The sequence below is a fragment of the Artemia sp. Qi Xiang Cuo genome, chromosome 8 (assembly GCF_049724085.1).
Source record: "Artemia sp. Qi Xiang Cuo chromosome 8, ASM4972408v1, whole genome shotgun sequence".
Lineage (NCBI taxonomy): Eukaryota > Metazoa > Arthropoda > Branchiopoda > Anostraca > Artemiidae > Artemia > Artemia sp. Qi Xiang Cuo.
This window is the reverse complement of record NC_142801.1, coordinates 9,862,956-9,885,435: the sequence shown is the minus strand read 5'-3', so window position 1 is coordinate 9,885,435 and position 22,480 is coordinate 9,862,956. Positions and strand designations below refer to the sequence as shown.

The following is a 22,480-nucleotide window of genomic DNA, read 5'->3' as shown; positions in this document are numbered from 1 at the left end:
GCTAATCGCGAAAATTGTCCTGCAGTATTGATGAAGCCTCTAAACAAAATAAAATGATTTTTTCCTGTGTATTTTAGTCTTTTTTACCTTGACTATTTCACATATAGGCTACAAGAACATTAATGAGCAACAAATATGTCAGTTATTTTTTTTAAATCAAGAGAATCCATTTGAAAAAAATACATTTTTGGTACTTTCACTGAAGTACTTTTTTGGGGACCTTCATTCAAAAAACAAACAAAATTCTCTCCCTAGATTAAAAAATTTTTTTTTGCTCCCGCCCCCTATTTTTACATGGTTTGACGTCATTGCTTAGAATATATTAATTATTAAAAACTTGACCATTAAATGAGCAAGAAAGACAATAATGGCCTACTCTACAACAGTTGAGATTAATTTATGAAGCAGTCTAAACAATCCCCAGACTAGGAAATACGTAAATAGTCAAAAACAGAGAGCCATTAAAGTTTTCTCCAATTGCTGTTTTGTGTCTGCTAGAGTACATCTTGAAAAGTAAAATAATTAAATATATTAATAAAAATAGTAAAAATAAAACTAAATTGGAAAAAGTCCAATATTTAAAAAAGACAATGAAAGCAAATAGAGCACAGATATTTTGATTTCAAATGCGGAGATTTCCAATAGGACATTTGGAATACATAATAAAAAAAACTTAAAAAATGTATTTAAAGAAAACAAAAAGAAAAAAATTCATATCTAAACTAAACCTTTCATTCAAGAATTGAAAACATTTACTTTTGACATTGCTTGAGAACCGTTGTTTAAATGTGTGCGTTTTGATTTTCCTTTTTATTTCATAAATATTTTTGTGAAATAGAAAATCTCTTTCATTCAAGAATTGAAAATTCAAAAATTGAATTGAAAAATTTAATTTTTCAATTCAAGAATTGAAAAATCAAAAATTTACTTTTGACATTACTTGAGAACCTTTGTTTAAATGTGTGCGTATTGATTTTCCTTTTTATTTCATAAATATTTTTGTGAAATAGAAAATCTCTTTCATTCAAGAATTGAAAACATTTACTTTTGACATTGCTTGAGAACCTTTGTTTAAATGTGTGCGTTTTGATTTTCCTTTTTATTTCATAAATATTTTTGTGAAATAGAAAATATCTTTCATTCAAGAATTGAAAACATTTACTTTTGACATTGCTTGAGAACCTTTGTTTAAATGTGTGCGTTTTGATTTTCCTTTTTATTTCACAAATATTTTTGTGAGATAGAAAATCTCTTTCATTCAAGAATTAAAAACACTTACTTTCAACATTGCTTGAGAAACTTTGTTTAAATGTGTGCGTTTTGATTTTCCTTTTTATTTCATAAATATTTTTGTGAAATAGAAAATCTCTTTCATTCAAGAATTGATACATTACTTTTGACATTTACTTTTGACATTGCTTGAGAACCTTTGTTTAAATGTGTGCGTTTTGATTTTCCTTTTTATTTCATAAATATTTTTGTGATATAGAAAATCTCTTTCATTCAAGAATTGAAAACATTTACTTTCAACATTGCTTGAGAACCTTTGTTTAAATGTGTGCGTTTTGATTTTCCTTTTTATTTCATAAATATTTTTGTGAAATAGAAAATCTCTTTCATTCAAGAATTGAAAACATTTACTTTTGACATTGCTTGAGAACCTTTGTTTAAATGTGTGCGTTTTGATTTTCCTTTTTATTTCATAAATATTTTTGTGAAATAGAAAATATCTTTCATTCAAGAATTGAAAACATTTACTTTTGACATTGCTTGAGAACCTTTGTTTAAATGTGTGCGTTTTGATTTTCCTTATTTATTTCATAAATATTTTTGTGAAATATAAAATCTGTTTCGTTCAATACTTGAAAACATTTACTTTCAACATTGCTTGAGAAACTTTGTTTAAATGTGTGCGTTTTGATTTTCCTTTTTATTTCATAAATATTTTTGTGAAATCGAAAATCTCTTTCATTCAAGAATTGAAAACATTTACTTTTGACATTGCTTGAGAACCTTTGTTTAAATGTGTGCGTTATGATTTTCCTTTTTATTTCATAAATATTTTTGTGAAATAGAAAATCTCTTTCGTTCAATAATTGAAAACATTTACTTTCAACATTGCTTGAGAAACTTTGTTTAAATGTGTGCGTTTTGATTTTCTTTTTTATTTCATAAATATTTTTGTGAAATAGAAAATCTCTTTCATTCAAGAATTGAAAACACTTACTTTCAACATTGCTTGAAAAACTTTGTTTAAATGTGTGCGTTTTGATTTTCCTTTTTATTTCATAAATATTTTTGTAAAATAGAAAATCTCTTTCATTCAAGAATTGAAAACATTTACTTTTGACATTGCTTGAGAACCTTTGTTTAAATGTGTGCGTTTTGATTTTCCTTTTTATTTAATAAATATTTTTGTGAAATATAAAATCTCTTTCATTCAAGAATTGAAAACATTTACTTTTGACATTGCTTGAAGCCTTTGTTTAAATGTGTGCGTTTTGATTTTCCTTTTTATTTCATAAATATTTTTGTGAAATAGAAAATCTCTTTCGTTCAATAATTGAAAACATTTACTTTCAACATTGCTTGAGAAACTTTGTTTAAATGTGTGCGTTTTGATTTTCCTTTTTATTTCATAAATATTTTTGTGAAATAGAAAATCTCTTTCATTCAAGAATTGAAAATTCAAAAATTGAATTGAAAAATTTAATTTTTCAATTCAAGAATTGAAAAATCAAAAATTTACTTTTGACATTACTTGAGAACCTTTGTTTAAATGTGTGCGTATTGATTTTCCTTTTTATTTCATAAATATTTTTGTGAAATAGAAAATCTCTTTCATTCAAGAATTGAAAACATTTACTTTTGACATTGCTTGAGAACCTTTGTTTAAATGTGTGCGTTTTGATTTTCCTTTTTATCTCATAAATATTTTTGTGATATAGAAAATCTCTTTCATTCAAGAATTAAAAACACTTACTTTCAACATTGCTTGAGAAACTTTGTTTAAATGTGTGCGTTTTGATTTTCCTTTTTATTTCATAAATATTTTTGTGAAATAGAAAATCTCTTTCATTCAAGAATTGATACATTACTTTTGACATTTACTTTTGACATTGCTTGAGAACCTTTGTTTAAATGTGTGCGTTTTGATTTTCCTTTTTATTTCATAAATATTTTTGTGAAATAGAAAATCTCTTTCATTCAAGAATTGAAAACATTTACTTTCAACATTGCTTGAGAACCTTTGTTTAAATGTGTGCGTTTTGATTTTCCTTTTTATTTCATAAATATTTTTTTGAAATAGAAAATCTCTTTCATTCAATAATTGAAAACATTTAATTTCAACATTGCTTGAGAAACTTTGTTTAAATGTGTGCGTTTTGATTTTCCTTTTTATTTCATAAATATTTTTGTGAAATAGAAAATCTCTTTCATTCAAGAATTGAAAACATTTACTTTTGACATTGCTTGAGAACCTTTGTTTAAATGTGTGCGTTTTGATTTTCCTTCTTTATTTCATAAATATTTTTGTGAAATAGAAAATCTGTTTCTTTCAATAATTGAAAACATTTACTTTCAACATTGCTTGAGAAACTTTGTTTAAATGTGTGCGTTTTGATTTTCCTTTTTATTTCATAAATATTTTTGTGAAATAGAAAATCTCTTTCATTCAAGAATTGAAAACATTTACTTTTGACATTGCTTGAGAACCTTTGTTTAAATGTGTGCGTTTTGATTTTCCTTCTTTATTTCATAAATATTTTTGTGAAATAGAAAATCTGTTTCGTTCAATACTTGAAAACATTTACTTTCAACATTGCTTGAGAAACTTTGTTTAAATGTGTGCGTTTTGATTTTCCTTTTTATTTCATAAATATTTTTGTGAAATCGAAAATCTCTTTCATTCAAGAATTGAAAACATTTACTTTTGACATTGCTTGAGAACCTTTGTTTAAATGTGTGCGTTTTGATTTTCCTTTTTATTTCATAAATATTTTTGTGAAATAGAAAATCTCTTTCATTCAAGAATTGAAAACATTTACTTTTGACATTGCTTGAGAACCTTTGTTTAAATGTGTGCGTTTTGATTTTCCTTATTATTTCATAAATATTTTTGTGAAATAGAAAATCTCTTTCGTTCAATAATTGAAAACATTTACTTTCAACATTGCTTGAGAAACTTTGTTTAAATGTGTGCGTTTTGATTTTCTTTTTTATTTCATAAATATTTTTGTGAAATAGAAAATCTCTTTCATTCAAGAATTGAAAACACTTACTTTCAACATTGCTTGAAAAACTTTGTTTAAATGTGTGCGTTTTGATTTTCCTTTTTATTTCATAAACATTTTTGTGAAATAGAAAATCTCTTTCATTCAAGAATTGAAAAAATTTACTTTTGACAGTGCTTGAGAACCTTTGTTTAAATGTGTGCGTTTTGATTTTCCTTTTTATTTCATAAATATTTTTGTGAAATAGAAAATCTCTTTCATTCAAGAATTGAAAACATTTACTTTTGACATTGCTTGAGAACCTTTGTTTAAATGTGTGCGTTTTGATTTTCCTTTTTATTTCATAAATATTTTTGTGAAATAGAAAATCTCTTTCATTCAAGAATTGAAAACATTTACTCTTGACATTGCTTGAAGCCTTTGTTTAAATGTGTGCGTTTTGATTTTCCTTTTTATTTCATAAATATTTTTGTGAAATAGAAAATCCCTTTCATTCAAGAATTGAAAACATTTACTTTTGACATTGCTTGAGAACCTTTGTTTAAATGTGTGCATTTTGATTTTCCTTTTTATTTCATAAATATTTTTGTGAAATAGAAAATCTCTTTCGTTCAATAATTGAAAACATTTACTTTCAACATTGCTTGAGAAACTTTGTTTAAATGTGTGCGTTTTGATTTTCCTTTTTATTTCATAAATATTTTTGTGAAATAGAAAATCTCTTTCATTCAAGAATTGAAAACAATTACTTTCAACATTGTTTGAGAAACTTTGTTTAAATGTGTACGTTTTGATTTTCCTTTTTATTTCATAAATATTTTTGTGAAATAGAAAATCTCTTTCATTCAAGAATTGAAAACATTTACTTTCAACATTGCTTGAGAACCTTTGTTTAAATGTGTTCGTTTTGATTTTCCTTTTTATTTCATAAATATTTTTGTGAAATAGAAAATCTCTTTCATTCAAGAATTGAAAACATTTACTTTCAACATTGCTTGAGAACCTTTGTTTAAATGTGTGCGTTTTGATTTTCCTTTTTATTTCATAAATATTTTTTTGAAATAGAAAATCTCTTTCATTCAATAATTGAAAACATTTACTTTCAACATTGCTTGAGAAACTTTGTTTAAATGTGTGCGTTTTGATTTTCCTTTTTATTTCATAAATATTTTTGTGAAATAGAAAATCTCTTTCATTCAAGAATTGAAAACATTTACTTTTGACATTGCTTGAGAAACTTTGTTTAAATGTGTGCGTTTTGATTTTCCTTTTTATTTCATAAATATTTTTGTGAAATAGAAAATCTCTTTCATTCAAGAATTGAAAACATTTACTTTTGACATTGCTTGAGAACCATTGTTTAAATGTGTGCGTTTTGATTTTCCTTCTTTATTTCATAAATATTTTTGTGAAATAGAAAATCTGTTTCGTTCAATAATTGAAAACATTTAATTTCAACATTGCTTGAGAAACTTTGTTTAAATGTGTGCGTTTTGATTTTCCTTTTTATTTCATAAATATTTTTGTGAAATAGAAAATCTCTTTCATTCAAGAATTGAAAACATTTACTTTTGACATTGCTTGAGAACCTTTGTTTAAATGTGTGCGTTTTGATTTTCCTTCTTTATTTCATAAATATTTTTGTGAAATAGAAAATCTGTTTCGTTCAATACTTGAAAACATTTACTTTCAACATTGCTTGAGAAACTTTGTTTAAATGTGTGCGTTTTGATTTTCCTTTTTATTTCATAAATATTTTTGTGAAATCGAAAATCTCTTTCATTCAAGAATTGAAAACATTTACTTTTGACATTGCTTGAGAACCTTTGTTTAAATGTGTGCGTTTTGATTTTCCTTTTTATTTCATAAATATTTTTGTGAAATAGAAAATCTCTTTCATTCAAGAATTGAAAACATTTACTTTTGACATTGCTTGAGAACCTTTGTTTAAATGTGTGCGTTATGATTTTCCTTTTTATTTCATAAATATTTTTGTGAAATAGAAAATCTCTTTCGTTCAATAATTGAAAACATTTACTTTCAACATTGCTTGAGAAACTTTGTTTAAATGTGTGCGTTTTGATTTTCTTTTTTATTTCATAAATATTTTTGTGAAATAGAAAATCTCTTTCATTCAAGAATTGAAAACACTTACTTTCAACATTGCTTGAAAAACTTTGTTTAAATGTGTGCGTTTTGATTTTCCTTTTTATTTCATAAAAATTTTTGTGAAATAGAAAATCTCTTTCATTCAAGAATTGAAAAAATTTACTTTTGACAGTGCTTGAGAACCTTTGTTTAAATGTGTGCGTTTTGATTTTCCTTTTTATTTCATAAATATTTTTGTGAAATAGAAAATCTCTTTCATTCAAGAATTGAAAACATTTACTTTTGACATTGCTTGAGAACCTTTGTTTAAATGTGTGCGTTTTGATTTTCCTTTTTATTTCATAAATATTTTTGTGAAATAGAAAATCTCTTTCATTCAATAATTGAAAACATTTACTTTTGACATTGCTTGAAGCCTTTGTTTAAATGTGTGCGTTTTGATTTTCCTTTTTATTTCATAAATATTTTTGTGAAATAGAAAATCTCTTTCGTTCAATAATTGAAAACATTTACTTTCAACATTGCTTGAGAAACTTTGTTTAAATGTTTGCGTTTTGATTTTCCTTTTTATTTCATAAATATTTTTGTGAAATAGAAAATTTCTTTCATTCAAGAATTGAAAACACTTACTTTCAACATTGTTTGAGAAACTTTGTTTAAATGTGTACGTTTTGATTTTCCTTTTTATTTCATAAATATTTTTGTGAAATAGAAAATCTCTTTCATTCAAGAATTGAAAAAATTTACTTTTGACATTGCTTGAGAACCTTTGTTTAAATGTGTGCGTTTTGATTTTCCTTTTTATTTCATAAATATTTTTGTGAAATAGAAAATCTCTTTCATACAAGAATTGAAAACATTTACTTTTGACATTGCTTGAGAACCTTTGTTTAAATGTGTGCGTTTTGATTTTCCTTTTTATTTCATAAATATTTTTTTGAAATAGAAAATCACTTTCATACAAGAATTGAAAACATTTACTTTTGACATTGCTTGAGAACCTTTGTTTAAATGTGTGCGTTTTGATTTTCCTTTTTATTTCATAAATATTTTTATGAAATAGAAAATCTCTTTCATTCAAGAATTGAAAACATTTACTTTTGACATTGCTTGAGAACCTTTGTTTAAATGTGTGCGTTTTGATTTTCCTTTTTATTTCATAAAAATTTTTGTGAAACAGAAAATCCCTTTCATTCAAGAATTGAAAACATTTACTTTTGACATTGCTTGAGAACCTTTGTTTAAATGTGTGCATTTTGATTTTCCTTTTTATTTCATAAATATTTTAGTGAGATAGAAAATCTCTTTCGTTCAAGAATTGAAAACATTTACTTTCAACATTGCTTGAGAAACTTTGTTTAAATGTGTGCGTTTTGATTTTCCTTTTTATTTCATAAATATTTTTGTGAAATAGAAAATCTCTTTCATTCAAGAATTGAAAACATTTACTCTTGACATTGCTTGAAGCCTTTGTTTAAATGTGTGCGTTTTGATTTTCCTTTTTATTTCATAAATATTTTTGTGAAATAGAAAATCTCTTTCGTTCAATAATTGAAAACATTTACTTTCAACATTGCTTGAGAAACTTTGTTTAAATGTGTGCGTTTTGATTTTCCTTTTTATTTCATAAATATTTTTGTGAAATAGAAAATCTCTTTCATTCAAGAATTGAAAACACTTACTTTCAACATTGCTTGAAAAACTTTGTTTAAATGTGTGCGTTTTGATTTTCCTTTTTATTTCATAAACATTTTTGTGAAATAGAAAATCTCTTTCATTCAAGAATTGAAAAAATTTACTTTTGACAGTGCTTGAGAACCTTTGTTTAAATGTGTGCGTTTTGATTTTACTTTTTATTTCATAAATATTTTTGTGAAATAGAAAATCTCTTTCATTCAAGAATTGAAAACATTTACTTTTGACATTGCTTGAGAACCTTTGTTTAAATGTGTGCGTTTTGATTTTCCTTTTTATTTCATAAATATTTTTGTGAAATAGAAAATCTCTTTCATTCAAGAATTGAAAACATTTACTCTTGACATTGCTTGAAGCCTTTGTTTAAATGTGTGCGTTTTGATTTTCCTTTTTATTTCATAAATATTTTTGTGAAATAGAAAATCACTTTCATTCAAGAATTGAAAACATTTACTTTTGACATTGCTTGAGAACCTTTGTTTAAATGTGTGCATTTTGATTTTCCTTTTTATTTCATAAATATTTTTGTGAAATAGAAAATCTCTTTCGTTCAATAATTGAAAACATTTACTTTCAACATTGCTTGAGAAACTTTGTTTAAATGTGTGCGTTTTGATTTTCCTTTTTATTTCATAAATATTTTTGTGAAATAGAAAATCTCTTTCATTCAAGAATTGAAAACACTTACTTTCAACATTGTTTGAGAAACTTTGTTTAAATGTGTACGTTTTGATTTTCCTTTTTATTTCATAAATATTTTTGTGAAATAGAAAATCTCTTTCATTCAAGAATTGAAAAAATTTACTTTTGACATTGCTTGAGAACCTTTGTTTAAATGTGTGCGTTTTGATTTTCCTTTTTATTTCATAAATATTTTTGTGAAATAGAAAATCTCTTTCATCCAAGAATTGAAAACATTTACTTTTGACATTGCTTGAGAACCTTTGTTTAAATGTGTGCGTTTTGATTTTCCTTTTTATTTCATAAATATTTTTTTGAAATAGAAAATATCTTTCATACAAGAATTGAAAACATTTACTTTTGACATTGCTTGAGAACCTTTGTTTAAATGTGTGCGTTTTGATTTTCCTTTTTATTTCATAAATATTTTTATGAAATAGAAAATCCCTTTCATTCAAGAATTGAAAACATTTACTTTTGACATTGCTTGAGAACCTTTGTTTAAATGTGTGCGTTTTGATTTTCCTTTTTATTTCATAAAAATTTTTGTGAAACAGAAAATCCCTTTCATTCAAGAATTGAAAACATTTACTTTTGACATTGCTTGAGAACCTTTGTTTAAATGTGTGCATTTTGATTTTCCTTTTTATTTCATAAATATTTTAGTGAGATAGAAAATCTCTTTCGTTCAAGAATTGAAAACATTTACTTTCAACATTGCTTGAGAAACTTTGATTAAATGTGTGCGTTTTGATTTTCCTTTTTATTTCATAAATATTTTTGTGAAATAGAAAATCTCTTTCATTCAAGAATTGAAAACATTTACTCTTGACATTGCTTGAAGCCTTTGTTTAAATGTGTGCGTTTTGATTTTCCTTTTTATTTCATAAATATTTTTGTGAAATAGAAAATCCCTTTCATTCAAGAATTGAAAACATTTACTTTTGACATTGCTTGAGAACCTTTGTTTAAATGTGTGCATTTTGATTTTCCTTTTTATTTCATAAATATTTCTGTGAAATAGAAAATCTCTTTCGTTCAATAATTGAAAACATTTACTTTCAACATTGCTTGAGAAACTTTGTTTAAATGTGTGCGTTTTGATTTTCCTTTTTATTTCATAAATATTTTTGTGAAATAGAAAATCTCTTTCATTCAAGAATTGAAAACACTTACTTTCAACATTGTTTGAGAAACTTTGTTTAAATGTGTACGTTTTGATTTTCCTTTTTATTTCATAAATATTTTTGTGAAATAGAAAATCTCTTTCATTCAAGAATTGAAAAAATTTACTTTTGACATTGCTTGAGAACCTTTGTTTAAATGTGTGCGTTTTGATTTTCCTTTTTATTTCATAAATATTTTTGTGAAATAGAAAATCTCTTTCATCCAAGAATTGAAAACATTTACTTTTGACATTGCTTGAGAACCTTTGTTTAAATGTGTGCGTTTTGATTTTCCTTTTTATTTCATAAATATTTTTGTGAAATAGAAAATCTCTTTCATTCAAGAATTGAAAACATTTACTTTTGACATTGCTTGAGAACCTTTGTTTAAATGTGTGCGTTTTGATTTTCCTTTTTATTTCATAAATATTTTTATGAAAGAGAAAATCCCTTTCATTCAAGAATTGAAAACATTTACTTTTGACATTGCTTGAGAACCTTTGTTTAAATGTGTGCGTTTTGATTTTCATTTTTATTTCATAAAAATTTTTGTGAAACAGAAAATCCCTTTCATTCAAGAATTGAAAACATTTACTTTTGACATTGCTTGAGAACCTTTGTTTAAATGTGTGCATTTTGATTTTCCTTTTTATTTCATAAATATTTTAGTGAGATAGAAAATCTCTTTCGTTCAAGAATTGAAAACATTTACTTTCAACATTGCTTGAGAAACTTTGTTTAAATGTGTGCGTTTTGATTTTCCTTTTTATTTCATAAATATTTTTGTGAAATGGAAAATCTCTTTCATTCAAGAATTGAAAACATTTACTTTTGACATTGCTTGAGAAGCTTTGTTTAAATGTGTGCGTTTTGATTTTCCTTTTTATTTCATAACTATTTTTGTGAAATAGAAAATCTCTTACAATTTGGAAACATAACATAAAGAAGTAATATAAGACAAAAAAAGCAATATAGAAATTAAGAACTAGAAAATTAGAACCCTATATGCAGGGACGGATCTATAGGCTTGATTTGGGAGGGGCGGCCGTGTTATGAGGGAAAAGTGGGACATCGCCCCTTGCCCATCAATTCTAGATAGAATCAAAATTCTATCTAGAATTTTGTTCAGAATAGGTGTGCTAAAGCTGGGTTTACTATTGACATTACACAAAGCAAGGGGAAGTTAAAACCAAGTGTTGTATATTTTTGCGAATGATGGGATGCTAGTTGAGGGTCCATCATTTATGAAAAAGACTATTTTGATCCAACTTGGCATGTTTTTTTCATTTTCGAAAATTTTACCAACCTTAATATTTTATGCAATGCACAATACATAAAAGAATAATTATGGCACAATAAAAGAAGTGCCATAACTAGGGTAAAGGTACTGATGATTTGACAGTGCAATTTTAGAACCACCATCAAAATTTTCCTTCAAAACAGGATAACTCTCTTTAGTCGTGACATTAAAATAAAAGTTCAAAATAGGGATAAAATCTTTTTAAGAGATAGTACATAGAAATTCACAAAAAATAGGCCTACCAGATTTTTCGGTCACATATACAGCAACCGTCATCAGTTGTAAAACTGTTTAAAAAGTATTTTATCCCTATTTTGAACTTATCACCAGTTTTACTACTGATGACGGTCACTGTATATGTGACCAAAATATCTGGTATTTTTGTAAATTTCTATACACTGTCTATTAAAAAGGATTTTATCCCTATTTTGAACTTTTATTTTATCGTCAAGGAAAGGCAGTGCGGTCTCCGAAATTATCTAAGTCGTGACTTGGAACACCATCTCTGGAGGCCTTCGTTATATTTTGACAATGCTAAACGTGGATACTATATCCAATACACCCAGATAAGAAAAAAATATTCAATTCAATCAGTTTCCTGTTTTCGACACAAAACGAGCTCCTGACAATTTTTTAGCTATGTGATGTTCAAATTGTCATTACTTGGTTATTTTTTGGCAAAAAAAGTTGGGATCAGCACCAATGCATAAAGATACATCTAATCTTTTCTAAAATGTAGCCATATTGCCTTTTTCCTTATAAAACTAAGTTAAAATGACAGCTAATATTATATTGACAAAACTATGTTCCTAGTATCAAAAATTCTTGTCTGATGTAGTGGAATACCAGACTGACTAAAAATGTTCCTTCAGTCGAATTCAAATGTAGATATTAGCTTCTATTAAGACTCATTTCTTTTGAGAATATCTTGTAGTAATCTTGTCAAAATTTTTGACAGACAACAACAGGTTCTGTTGAAATATAGGTGACTGTCATAACTACACTTAACATGTAAAACAGATGAGAAACAATTGGTGTAAAAATTCAAGGGTCCTCTGACAAAAACATACTTGTTGAATTTACGGGTACTTTCTCAACAACAAGAGATTTTGATGATTATTATTTGCGATAATATTTCACATGAAAAAAGCATGGCATGACATTTGGCCAAAATAAAAATAATAACCCTAATGAAACCAATTGAGGTTGTATGCACAGAATGACCCATAAATAATGAAAAAAACATTAAAAACATGAAAAACACATTAAAAAACGTTGTTTTTTTTTTAATTGTAGTTTTACTAATTTGATGCTAGATTTTTTCCATCATCTGAGGAACTGCCGTTTGGCCTCAGGCTATGTTCATATTTTTCAGCCTTTGACTGGGTTGATCACAACACCCTAATTCTTTTATCACTGTATAAATTTGAACTAGACCCTCTCTTAGTAAATTTTATACATCTTTCAAATAGATCCAAAGCTGTGAAATACAAAATATTGTCTCTGAACCCCTCCCTAGTTAGCGTGGAATTCCTATGCCACCCAAAATTACAATCCATATGATTATCCAATTTCGTCCCTATGCTTGAGGCAATTTTTTCAGATTTTTGCTTCCACTATCTGAATAGTGTTTTATACATTTACACATTTTAAAAGTTGAAGAGAAACAAAGAAATAAAGTAAAAAGAATAAGCAATGTCAAATCCACCAGGATCCGCCCACAAGTATTCCCCAAGTATTTCGACAGGTGTTGAATTGGGTTCCAAACAAGTAACCTTTTTTGTTCTGTTGAATTTGTAAGTGAAAACGCTACAATTTAATAGAATCGGAGTTTTGTACCCCTTTCTGATAAAACTTTGAACTTCTAATTAAATAGTTAGATTTGTAGATATTTTTTCTACATAATGAAACCCTTTTCAAACCAAGTCTTTAAATTAAGCCTTCTGGAGTAGAGTTTTTTTGTTTTTTTTTTTACAAAAACTGTCAAATCATTGGTACCTTTACCCTATGGCAGTTGTTACTTCTCAAATATAAATTCTAAGTGCTCATCTAGTGAAAACAAAACAAAAAACAGGCGTTGTCTTGAGTTTTTGCAAAGGCTGTGAATTTTGAGAAAATTTATTAAAACCTGCAAATACTCTAAATATATTTTAGTTCCCTATAACAATTCTGATATAGTCAAAAATGAGAACAATTCTTTAGCAAATAAAGGGAACAAGAAAGAAAACTGATTAGAATATTGAGGAGAGGCAGCAATTTAAAATTTTTCTAATAAACAGATTCACCAAAAATAATTGAAAAATAAAGAACAAAATTAGATCTAACTTTTTAAAAAGAAAACAAATTAGAATATTTAAGAGAAATTATAATTTAAATATTTTTCTAACAAATGAATGTCATAAAAAAAAATTAAAAAAGTCCAATATTTAAAAAAGACAACAAATGCAAATAGAGCTCAGATACTTTGATTTCACATGTGGAGATCTGTTCCAATAGGACTACTAGAATACATTTATGTTTAAATGCATGCATATTGATTTTCTTTTTATTTTATAACTAATTTTGTGAAATAGAAAATCTCTTTTGACAGGGAAACATAACATGGGAAGTAATAAAAGCACAAACAAAAGTAATACAGAAATTAAAAAACTAAAAAATTAAAACCCCATATACCCATATGTAAAAAAAAGAACACCACATTCCAGATCTGAATAGCTTTGCTTATTTAGAAATTCCTAATAGAAAGGTTATGTTTAAATGTGGACCTTTTTGTTTTTCTTGTTTTTTTTACATTTTGTTTTCTTAAATGTGGTTTTTCTTTTCAATTGTACCATTCCCTTTGAAAAAGATTTCCGAATTTGAAATCAAAATTCAAATTCTAGTTCTATTCATTTACTGTCTTTGTTAAGAGCTAAAAACATTATTTTGGTACTCTTTATTTATTTTTAAATGGGCATTCAGTCAGTGTATTCCAAAAATTATTAAAGAACCCTTCTGCTTTTACTACCTAATGATACCCTTATGAATATATTATGTCCAGCAAAATCTTTATTTACAAATTATAAGACAAGCCAAAAAAGTTGTGTTTAAAGCTGTTTAAATTATGTTTTTCTACACTAAGAACAAATTTTCTATCCTCCCAAAGGGTGGTGAAGAAGCATAAAAAAAATCAGGCACCCCAGTAGGGGTATCCTGCTAGGTGGCAGTCTTTGAAATGCTGAGGGTAATTTGTTCTTTCAGTTTTTATATCCCAAAAATATTTATTTATTTCTTAATAGTATGAATGAGAGTTGCTTAAATCTCCTCCTCAAAATGAATAGAGCTAAAATAAATTGTCATATTGACCTGAAGGACCTCTCATAGAAGGTTGCAAAATGTTGGCTCTGAAAATGTTCTTTTTTAACCCAGCCCCAAACCACCCTAAAATGCCCCTCTTAGTTCATCATTATCATAGGCAGCACAATCGCACTGCCTAAGTAAAGAACAATGTTAGCACAATGTATTATTTATTTTCTATTTAGACCAGGGTACTTTGTAATGAAGGAGTTGTTGTAGAAACTTCGAAAAATGCTCATTCAATTGGAAATTGGAATGGCTAGTGCCCTTTTAATGGTCAAAATTGATAGGAAAGCAACTAACACCCCTTCCACGCCCACCATTTCCCCAAACACATCCAATCAAAATTTTGAGATAGCAATTTTGTTCAACGTAGTTGATTTCCAGATAGAAATTATGTTTTTGAGGAGGAACACTCCCACCACAACCCTCAGGGCAAGGGTTGTAAGTTGTGCCCTGGGGGCATTTAAGGTTTTTATAGAAAGTTTTGTCGTAGAAACTGCAAAAAGGGCTCGTTCGATTGGAAATTCAAAGGGCTAGTGCCCTTTTTAATCATCAAAAGTGATTGGAAGGCAACTAACCCCCCTCTCATGCCAAACTTTTCCCCAAACACATCCAATCAAAATTTTTAGATAGCAATTTTGTTCAATGTAGTTGAAAGTTCTAGAAATTAGGTCTTGGAGGATGAAACCCTCCCCCACAGCCCTCAGGGCAAGGGTTGTAAGTTATGCCCTGGGGGCATATAAGGTATTCATAGAAAGTGTTGTTGTAGAAACTTCAAACAGGGCTCATCTGATTGGAAATTGAAATGGCTAGTGCCTTTTTTAATAGTCAAAAGGGATTGGAGGGCAACTAACCCTCCTCTCACACCCACTATTTATCCAAACACATCCAATCAAAATTTTCAGATAGTCATTTTGGTCAACATAGTTGAAAGTTCTGGAAATAAGGTCCTAGAGGATGATAACCCCCTCAGAGCCCTCAGGGCAAGGGTTATAAGTATGCCCAGGGGGTATATAAGGTTTTTATCGAAAGCTTTGCTGAAGAAACTTGAAAAAGGGATCATTTGATTGGAAATTCAAAGGGCTAATGTCCTTTCTAATAGTTGAAAGTCATTGGAGGGCAACTAACCCCACTCTCAGCCCACCTTTTCCCCAAACACATCCAATCAAAATTTTTAGATGGTCATTTTGACCAACGTAGTTGAAAATTCTGGAAATTAGGTCTTTGATGATGACAGCCCCCTCCCCCATCCTTCAGGGTAAGGGTTATAAGTTATGCCCTGGGGGCATATAGGGTTCTTATAGAACGGGAGGTCGTAGAAACTTCATAAAAGGCTCATTTAATTGGAAATTAAAAGGCTAGTGCCCTTTATAACAGTCAAAATTGATTGAAGTGCAACTAACCCCCCTCTCACACCCACCATATCCCCAAACACATTCACATTGAGATATTCATTTTGTACAACATAGTTGGAAGTTCTGGAAATTAGGTCTTGGAGGATGACAACCCTCCCCCCCCCCACAACCCTCAGCGCAAGGGTTGTAAGTTATGCCCTAGGGGATATAAGATTTTTATGGACAGTTTTGTCGTAGGAACTTCAAAAAGGGCATATTTGATTGGAAATTGAAAGGGCTAGTGCCCTTTTTTAATAGTCAGAAGTAGATGAAAGTTCTGGAAATTATGTATTTGAGGATGAAAAAACCCCCAGAGCCCCCAAGGCAAAGGTTGTAAATTATACCCTGGGAGCATATAAGGTTTTTATAGGTAGAGTTGTTGTAGAAACTTTAAAAGGGGTTATTCAATTGGAAACTGAGAGTGCTAGTGCCCTTTTCAATGGTCGAAAGTGATGGGAGGGTAACAAACCCCTCTCTCATGCCCACCATTTCCCCAAACACATTCAATCAAAATTTTGAAACAGCCATTTTGTTAAACTTAGTTGAAAGTTCTGGAAATTATGTACGGTATTTGAGGATTAGAAACCCCCCAGAGCCCCCAAGGCAAAGGTTGTAAGTTATGCCCTGGGGGCCTATAAGGTTTTCATAGATAGCGTTGTTGTAAAAACTTCAAAAGGCTTTCATTCAATCGGAAATTGAGAGGGTAGTGCCCTTTTTAGTAGTCGAAAGTGATTGGAGGGTAACTAACCCCCCTCTCATGCCCACCATTTCCCCAAACACATCCAATCAAAACTTTCCGATAGCCATTTTGTTTAACATAGTTGAAAGTTCTGGAAATTAGGTTTTTGAGGATGACATTCCCCCCAGAGCCCTCAGGGCTAAGGTTGCAAGTTATGCCCTGGGCGCAAATAACGTTTTAATTGAAAGCTTTGTCGTAGAAACTTGAAAAATGGCTCATTCGATTGGAAATTAAAAGGGCTAGTGCCCTTTTTAATAGTCAAAAGTGATTGGAGGGCAACTAACCCTCCTCTCATGGTTATTTTGGGCATGTTTATTTTTTAATGTAATTTAAATAAAACGCATTACAGTCAGCATAACTAAAATAATACCCTCTTATGCCCAGCATTTCCCCAAACACATCCAATTATAATTTTGAGATAGACATTTTGTTCAACACAGTCTAAAGTTCTGGAGATTAGGTCTTTGCCAGTGTTGTCGTAGAAACTTCAAAAAGGACTCATTCAATTGTGAATTGAGAGGGTTAGTGCCCTTATTAATAGTCAAAAGTGATTGGAGGGCGAATGCCCCCCACACCCATCATTTCCCTAAACACTTCTGATCAACAATTTGATATAGTCATTTTGTTCAATGTAGTTGAAGGTTCCAGAAATTATGTTTTGAAGGACTCGCATCAAGTCTGAATGAAGGACTCGCATCAAGTCTGCAAAAACAAGTGGATCGCAGAAATTACCTATGTACATTCTGGACGACCCTTTAAATCATATTATGTTAGGAATTGAATCCAAGCGCTCTGAATTTTATATTCTACCACTCTATGTTATGTTTGGTATATTTTATTCTTTGGAAATTTAATATCTAAATAAATTAGGAATTTCTAAATAAATTATTATATAGCCTATGCCGCTTGACTCTGCAGATAGAAGCCTCTTTCCCCTCAAAAAAAATTCTGGAGCTATGCCCCTGGGGGGGGGGGTTACTCCCTAGCAGCTCTTCCCTCTGAGGAATATACTTGGACTAGTGGTGCGGTGATATTTAGAAGAATGAAAAAGTTCAGATTTTCGAAATTGGCGTGGGAGTTAGTATGCAGTTGTTTGGAAGTAAAAACTGACAAGCGGCCAGAAATAAGAGAAATCATCCACAGACATCCATGGTTCCATGATTACGTATCTTAATTTCCAGATGAAAATAGAATCGAAAACAAAGAAGAAAAGGCAAAGGAGTTGAACCCAATGAACATCAAACAACAGAAAAGAAACCCAGTTTGTGACTGTTCACATCTAAAAATGTTATGGAAGAATCAAGAACTTTTAGTGAGTACAAATTTGACAAAACTGCTCACAATTGCAGGAGCTAAGCGTTGGAGCTTTGCAGGACCTCTTTCTCTCACAATTGCAGGAGCTAAGCGTTGGAGGCAAAAATATACCAATAACACCAGCATTTGGCAGGTAATACGGCAATGTGGTTCATCTCTTGACAAATTGAGAGTGTACCAAAACAGTTATTGTATAAGAAAAATGAATGAAGGGCTCGCATCAAGTCTGCAAAAACAAGTCGATCGCACAAATTACCTACGTACATTCTGGACGACCCTTTAAATCATATTATGTCAGGAATTGAATCCAAGCTCTCTAAATATTATATTCTACCACTCTATGTTATGTTTGGTATATCTTATTCTTTGGAAATTTAATATCTAAATAAATTAGAAATTTCTAAATAAATTATTATATAGCCTATGCCGCTTGACTCTCTGGATAGAAGCATCTTTCCCCTCAAAAAAATTCTGGAGCTACGCCCCGGGGGGGGGGGGGGGGGTTACTCCCTAGCAGCTCTTCCTTCTGAGGAATATACTTGGACTATTGGTGTGGTGATATTTAGAAGAATGAAAAAGTTCAGATTTTCGAAATTGGCGTGGGAGTTAGTATGCGGTTGTTTGGAAGTAAAAACTGACAAGCGGCCAGAAATAAGAGAAATCATCCACAGACATCCATGGTTCCATGATTACGTATCTTATTTTCCAGAAGAAAATAGAATCGAAAACAAAGAAGAAAAGGCAAAGGAGTTGAACCCAATGAACATCAAACAACAGAAAAGAAACCCAGTTTGTGACTGTTCACATCTAAAAATGTTATGGAAGAATCAAGAACTTTTAGTGAGTAAAAATTTGACAAAACTGCTCACAATTGCAGGAGCTAAGTGTTGGAGGCAAAAATATATCAATAACACCAGCATTTGGCAGGTAATACGGCAATGTGGTTCAACTCTTGACAAATTGAGAGTGTACCAAAACAGTTATTGTATAAGAAAAATGAATGAAGGACTCGCATCAAGTCTGCAAAAACAAGTGGATCGCACAAATTACCTATGTACATTCTGGACGATCCTTTAAATCATATTATGTTAGGAATTGAATCCAAGCGTTCTGAATTTTATATTCTACCACTCTATGTTATGTTTGGTATATTTTATTCTTTGGAAATTTAATATCTAAATAAATTAGGAATTTCTAAATAAATTATTATATAGCCTATGCCGCTTGACTCTCCGGATAGAAGCCTCTTTCCCCTCAATAAAAATTCTGGAGCTTCGCCCCTGGGGGGGGGGAGGTTAAGCCCTAGCAGCTCTTCACTCAGAGGAATATACTTGGACTAGTGGTGCAGTGATATTCAGAAGAATGAAAAAGTTCAGATTTTCGAAATTGGCGTGGGAGTTAGTATGCAGTTGTTTGGAAGTAAAAACTGACAAGCGGCCAGAAATAAGAGAAATCATCCACAGACATCCATGGTTCCATGATTACTTATCTTATTTTCCAGAAGAAAATAGAATTGAAAACAAAGAAGAAAAGGCGAAGGAGTTGAACCCAATGAACATCAAACAACAGAAAAGAAACCCAGTTTGTGACTGTTCACATCTGAAAATGTTATGGAAGAATCAAGAACTTTTAGTGAGTAAAAATTTGACAAAACTGCTCACAATTGCAGGAGCTAAGTGTTGGAGGCAAAAATATATCAATAACACCAGCATTTGGCAGGTAATACGGCAATGTGGTTCGACTCTTGACAAATTGAGAGTGTACCAAAACAGTTATTGTATAAGAAAAATGAATGAAGGACTCGCATCAAGTCTGCAAAAACAAGTGGATCGCACAAATTACCTATGTACATTCTGGACAACCCTTTAAATCATATTCTGTCAGGAATTTAATCCAAGCTCTCTAAATATTATATTCTACCACTCTATGTTATGTTTGGTATATCTTATTCTTTGGAAATTTAATATCTAAATAAATTAGAAATTTCTAAATAAATTATTATATAGCCTATGCCGCTTGACTCTCTGGATAGAAGCATCTTTCCCCTCAAAAAAAATTCTGGAGCTACGCCCCGGGGGGGGGGGAGGTTACTCCCTAGCAGCTCTTCCCTCTAAGGAATATACTTGGACTATTGGTGTGGTGATATTTAGAAGAATGAAAAAGTTCAGATTTTCGAAATTGGCGTGGGAGTTAGTATGCAGTTGTTTGGAAGTAAAAACTGACAAGCAGCCAGAAATAAGAGAAATCATCCACAGACATCCATGGTTCCATGATTACGTATCTTATTTTCCAGAAGAAAATAGAATCGAAAACAAAGAAGAAAAGGCAAAGGAGTTGAACCCAATGAACATCAAACAACAGAAAAGAAACCCAGTTTGTGACTGTTCACATCTAAAAATGTTATGGAAGAATCAAGAACTTTTAGTGAGTACAAATTTGACAAAACTGCTCACAATTGCAGGAGCTAAGTGTTGGAGGCAAAAATATATCAATAACACCAGCATTTGGCAGGTAATACGGCAATGTGGTTCAACTCTTGACAAATTGAGAGTGTACCAAAACAGTTATTGTATAAGAAAAATGAATGAAGGACTCGCATCAAGTCTGCAAAAACAAGTGGATCGCACAAATTACCTATGTACATTCTGGACGACCCTTTAAATCATATTATGTTAGGAATTGAATCCAAGCGCTCTGAATTTTATATTCTACCACTCTATGTTATGTTTGGTATATTTTATTCTTTGGAAATTTAATATCTAAATAAATTAGGAATTTCTAAATAAATTATTATATAGCCTATGCCGCTTGACTCTCCGAATAGAAGCCTCTTTCCCCTCGATAAAAATTCTGGAGCTACGCCCCTGGGGGGGGGGGGGAGGTTAAGCCCTAGCAGCTCTTCACTCAGAGGAATATACTTGGACTAGTGGTGCAGTGATATTCAGAAGAATGAAAAAGTTCAGATTTTCGAAATTGGCGTGGGAGTTAGTATGCAGTTGTTTGGAAGTAAAAACTGACAAGCGGCCAGAAATAAGAGAAATCAGCCACAGACATCCATGGTTCCATGATTACGTATCTTATTTTCCAGAAGAAAATAGAATCGAAAACAAAGAAGAAAAGGCAAAGGAGTTGAACCCAATGAACATCAAACAACAGAAAAGAAACCCAGTTTGTGACTGTTCACATCTAAAAATGTTATGGAAGAATCAAGAACTTTTAGTGAGTAAAAATTTGACAAAACTGCTCACAATTACAGGAGCTAAGCGTTGGAGGCAAAAATATACCAATAACACCAGCATTTGGCAGGTAATACGGCAATGTGGTTCAACTCTTGACAAACTGAGAGTGTACCAAAACAGTTATTGTATAAGAAAAATGAATGAAGGACTCGCATCAAGTCTGCAAAAACAAGTGGATCGCACAAATTACCTATGTACATTCTGGACAACCCTTTAAATCATATTCTGTCAGGAATTTAATCCAAGCGTTCCAAATTTTATATTCTACCACTCTATGTTATGTTTGGTATATTTTATTCTTTGGAAATTTAATATCTAAATAGATTAGGAATTTCTAAATAAATTATTATATAGCCTATGCCGCTTGAGTCTACGGATAGAAGCCTCTTTCCCCTCGATAAAAATTCTAGAGCTACGCCCCTGGGGGGGGGAGGTTAAGCCCTAGCAGCTCTTCACTCAGAGGAATATACTTGGACTAGTGGTGCAGTGATATTTAGAAGAATGAAAAAAATCAGATTTTCGGAATTGGCGTGGGAGTTAGTAAGCAGTTGTTTGGAAGTGAAAACTGACAAGCGGCCAGAAATAAGAGAAATCATCCACCGACATCCATGGTTCCATGATTACATATCTTAATTTCCAGCTGAAAATAGAATCAAAAACATAGAAGAAAAGGCAAAGGAGTTGAACCCAATGAACATCAAACAACACAAAAGAAACCCAGTTTGTTACTGCTCACATCTAAAAATGTTATGGAAGAATTAAGAACTTTTAGTGAGTACAAATTTGACAAAACTGCTCACAATTGCAGGAGCTAAGCGTTTGAGACAAAAATATACCAATAACACCAGCATTTGGCAGGTAATACGGCAATGTGGTTTGACTCTTGACAAATTGAGAGTGTACCAAAACAGTTATTGTATAAGAAAAATGAATGAAGGACTTGCATCAAGTCTGCAAAAACAAGTGGAATGCACAAATTACCTATGTACATTCTGGACGACCCTTTAAATCATATTATGTCAGGAATTGAATCCAAGCGTTCTAAATTTTATATTCTACCACCCTATGTTATGTTTGGTATATTTTATTCTTTGGAAATTTAATATATAAATAAATTAGGAATTTCTAAATAAATTATTATATAGCCTATGCCGCTTGGCTCTCCGGATAGAAGCCTCTTTCCCCTCAATAAAAATTCTGGAGCTACGCCCCTGGAGGGGGGGGGGTTACTCCCTAGCAGCTCTTCCCTCTGAGGAATATACTTGGACT

General features: G+C 30.3%; 1 protein-coding gene across 3 annotated transcripts in view; it reads right to left on the bottom strand.

Moving 5' to 3' along the window:
• LOC148949147 (transmembrane protein 62-like) overlaps positions 1 to 22,480 on the bottom strand; it is a 194,378-nt gene that overhangs the window by 118,170 nt on the left and 53,728 nt on the right. The gene's annotated exons all lie outside the window — the stretch shown is intronic.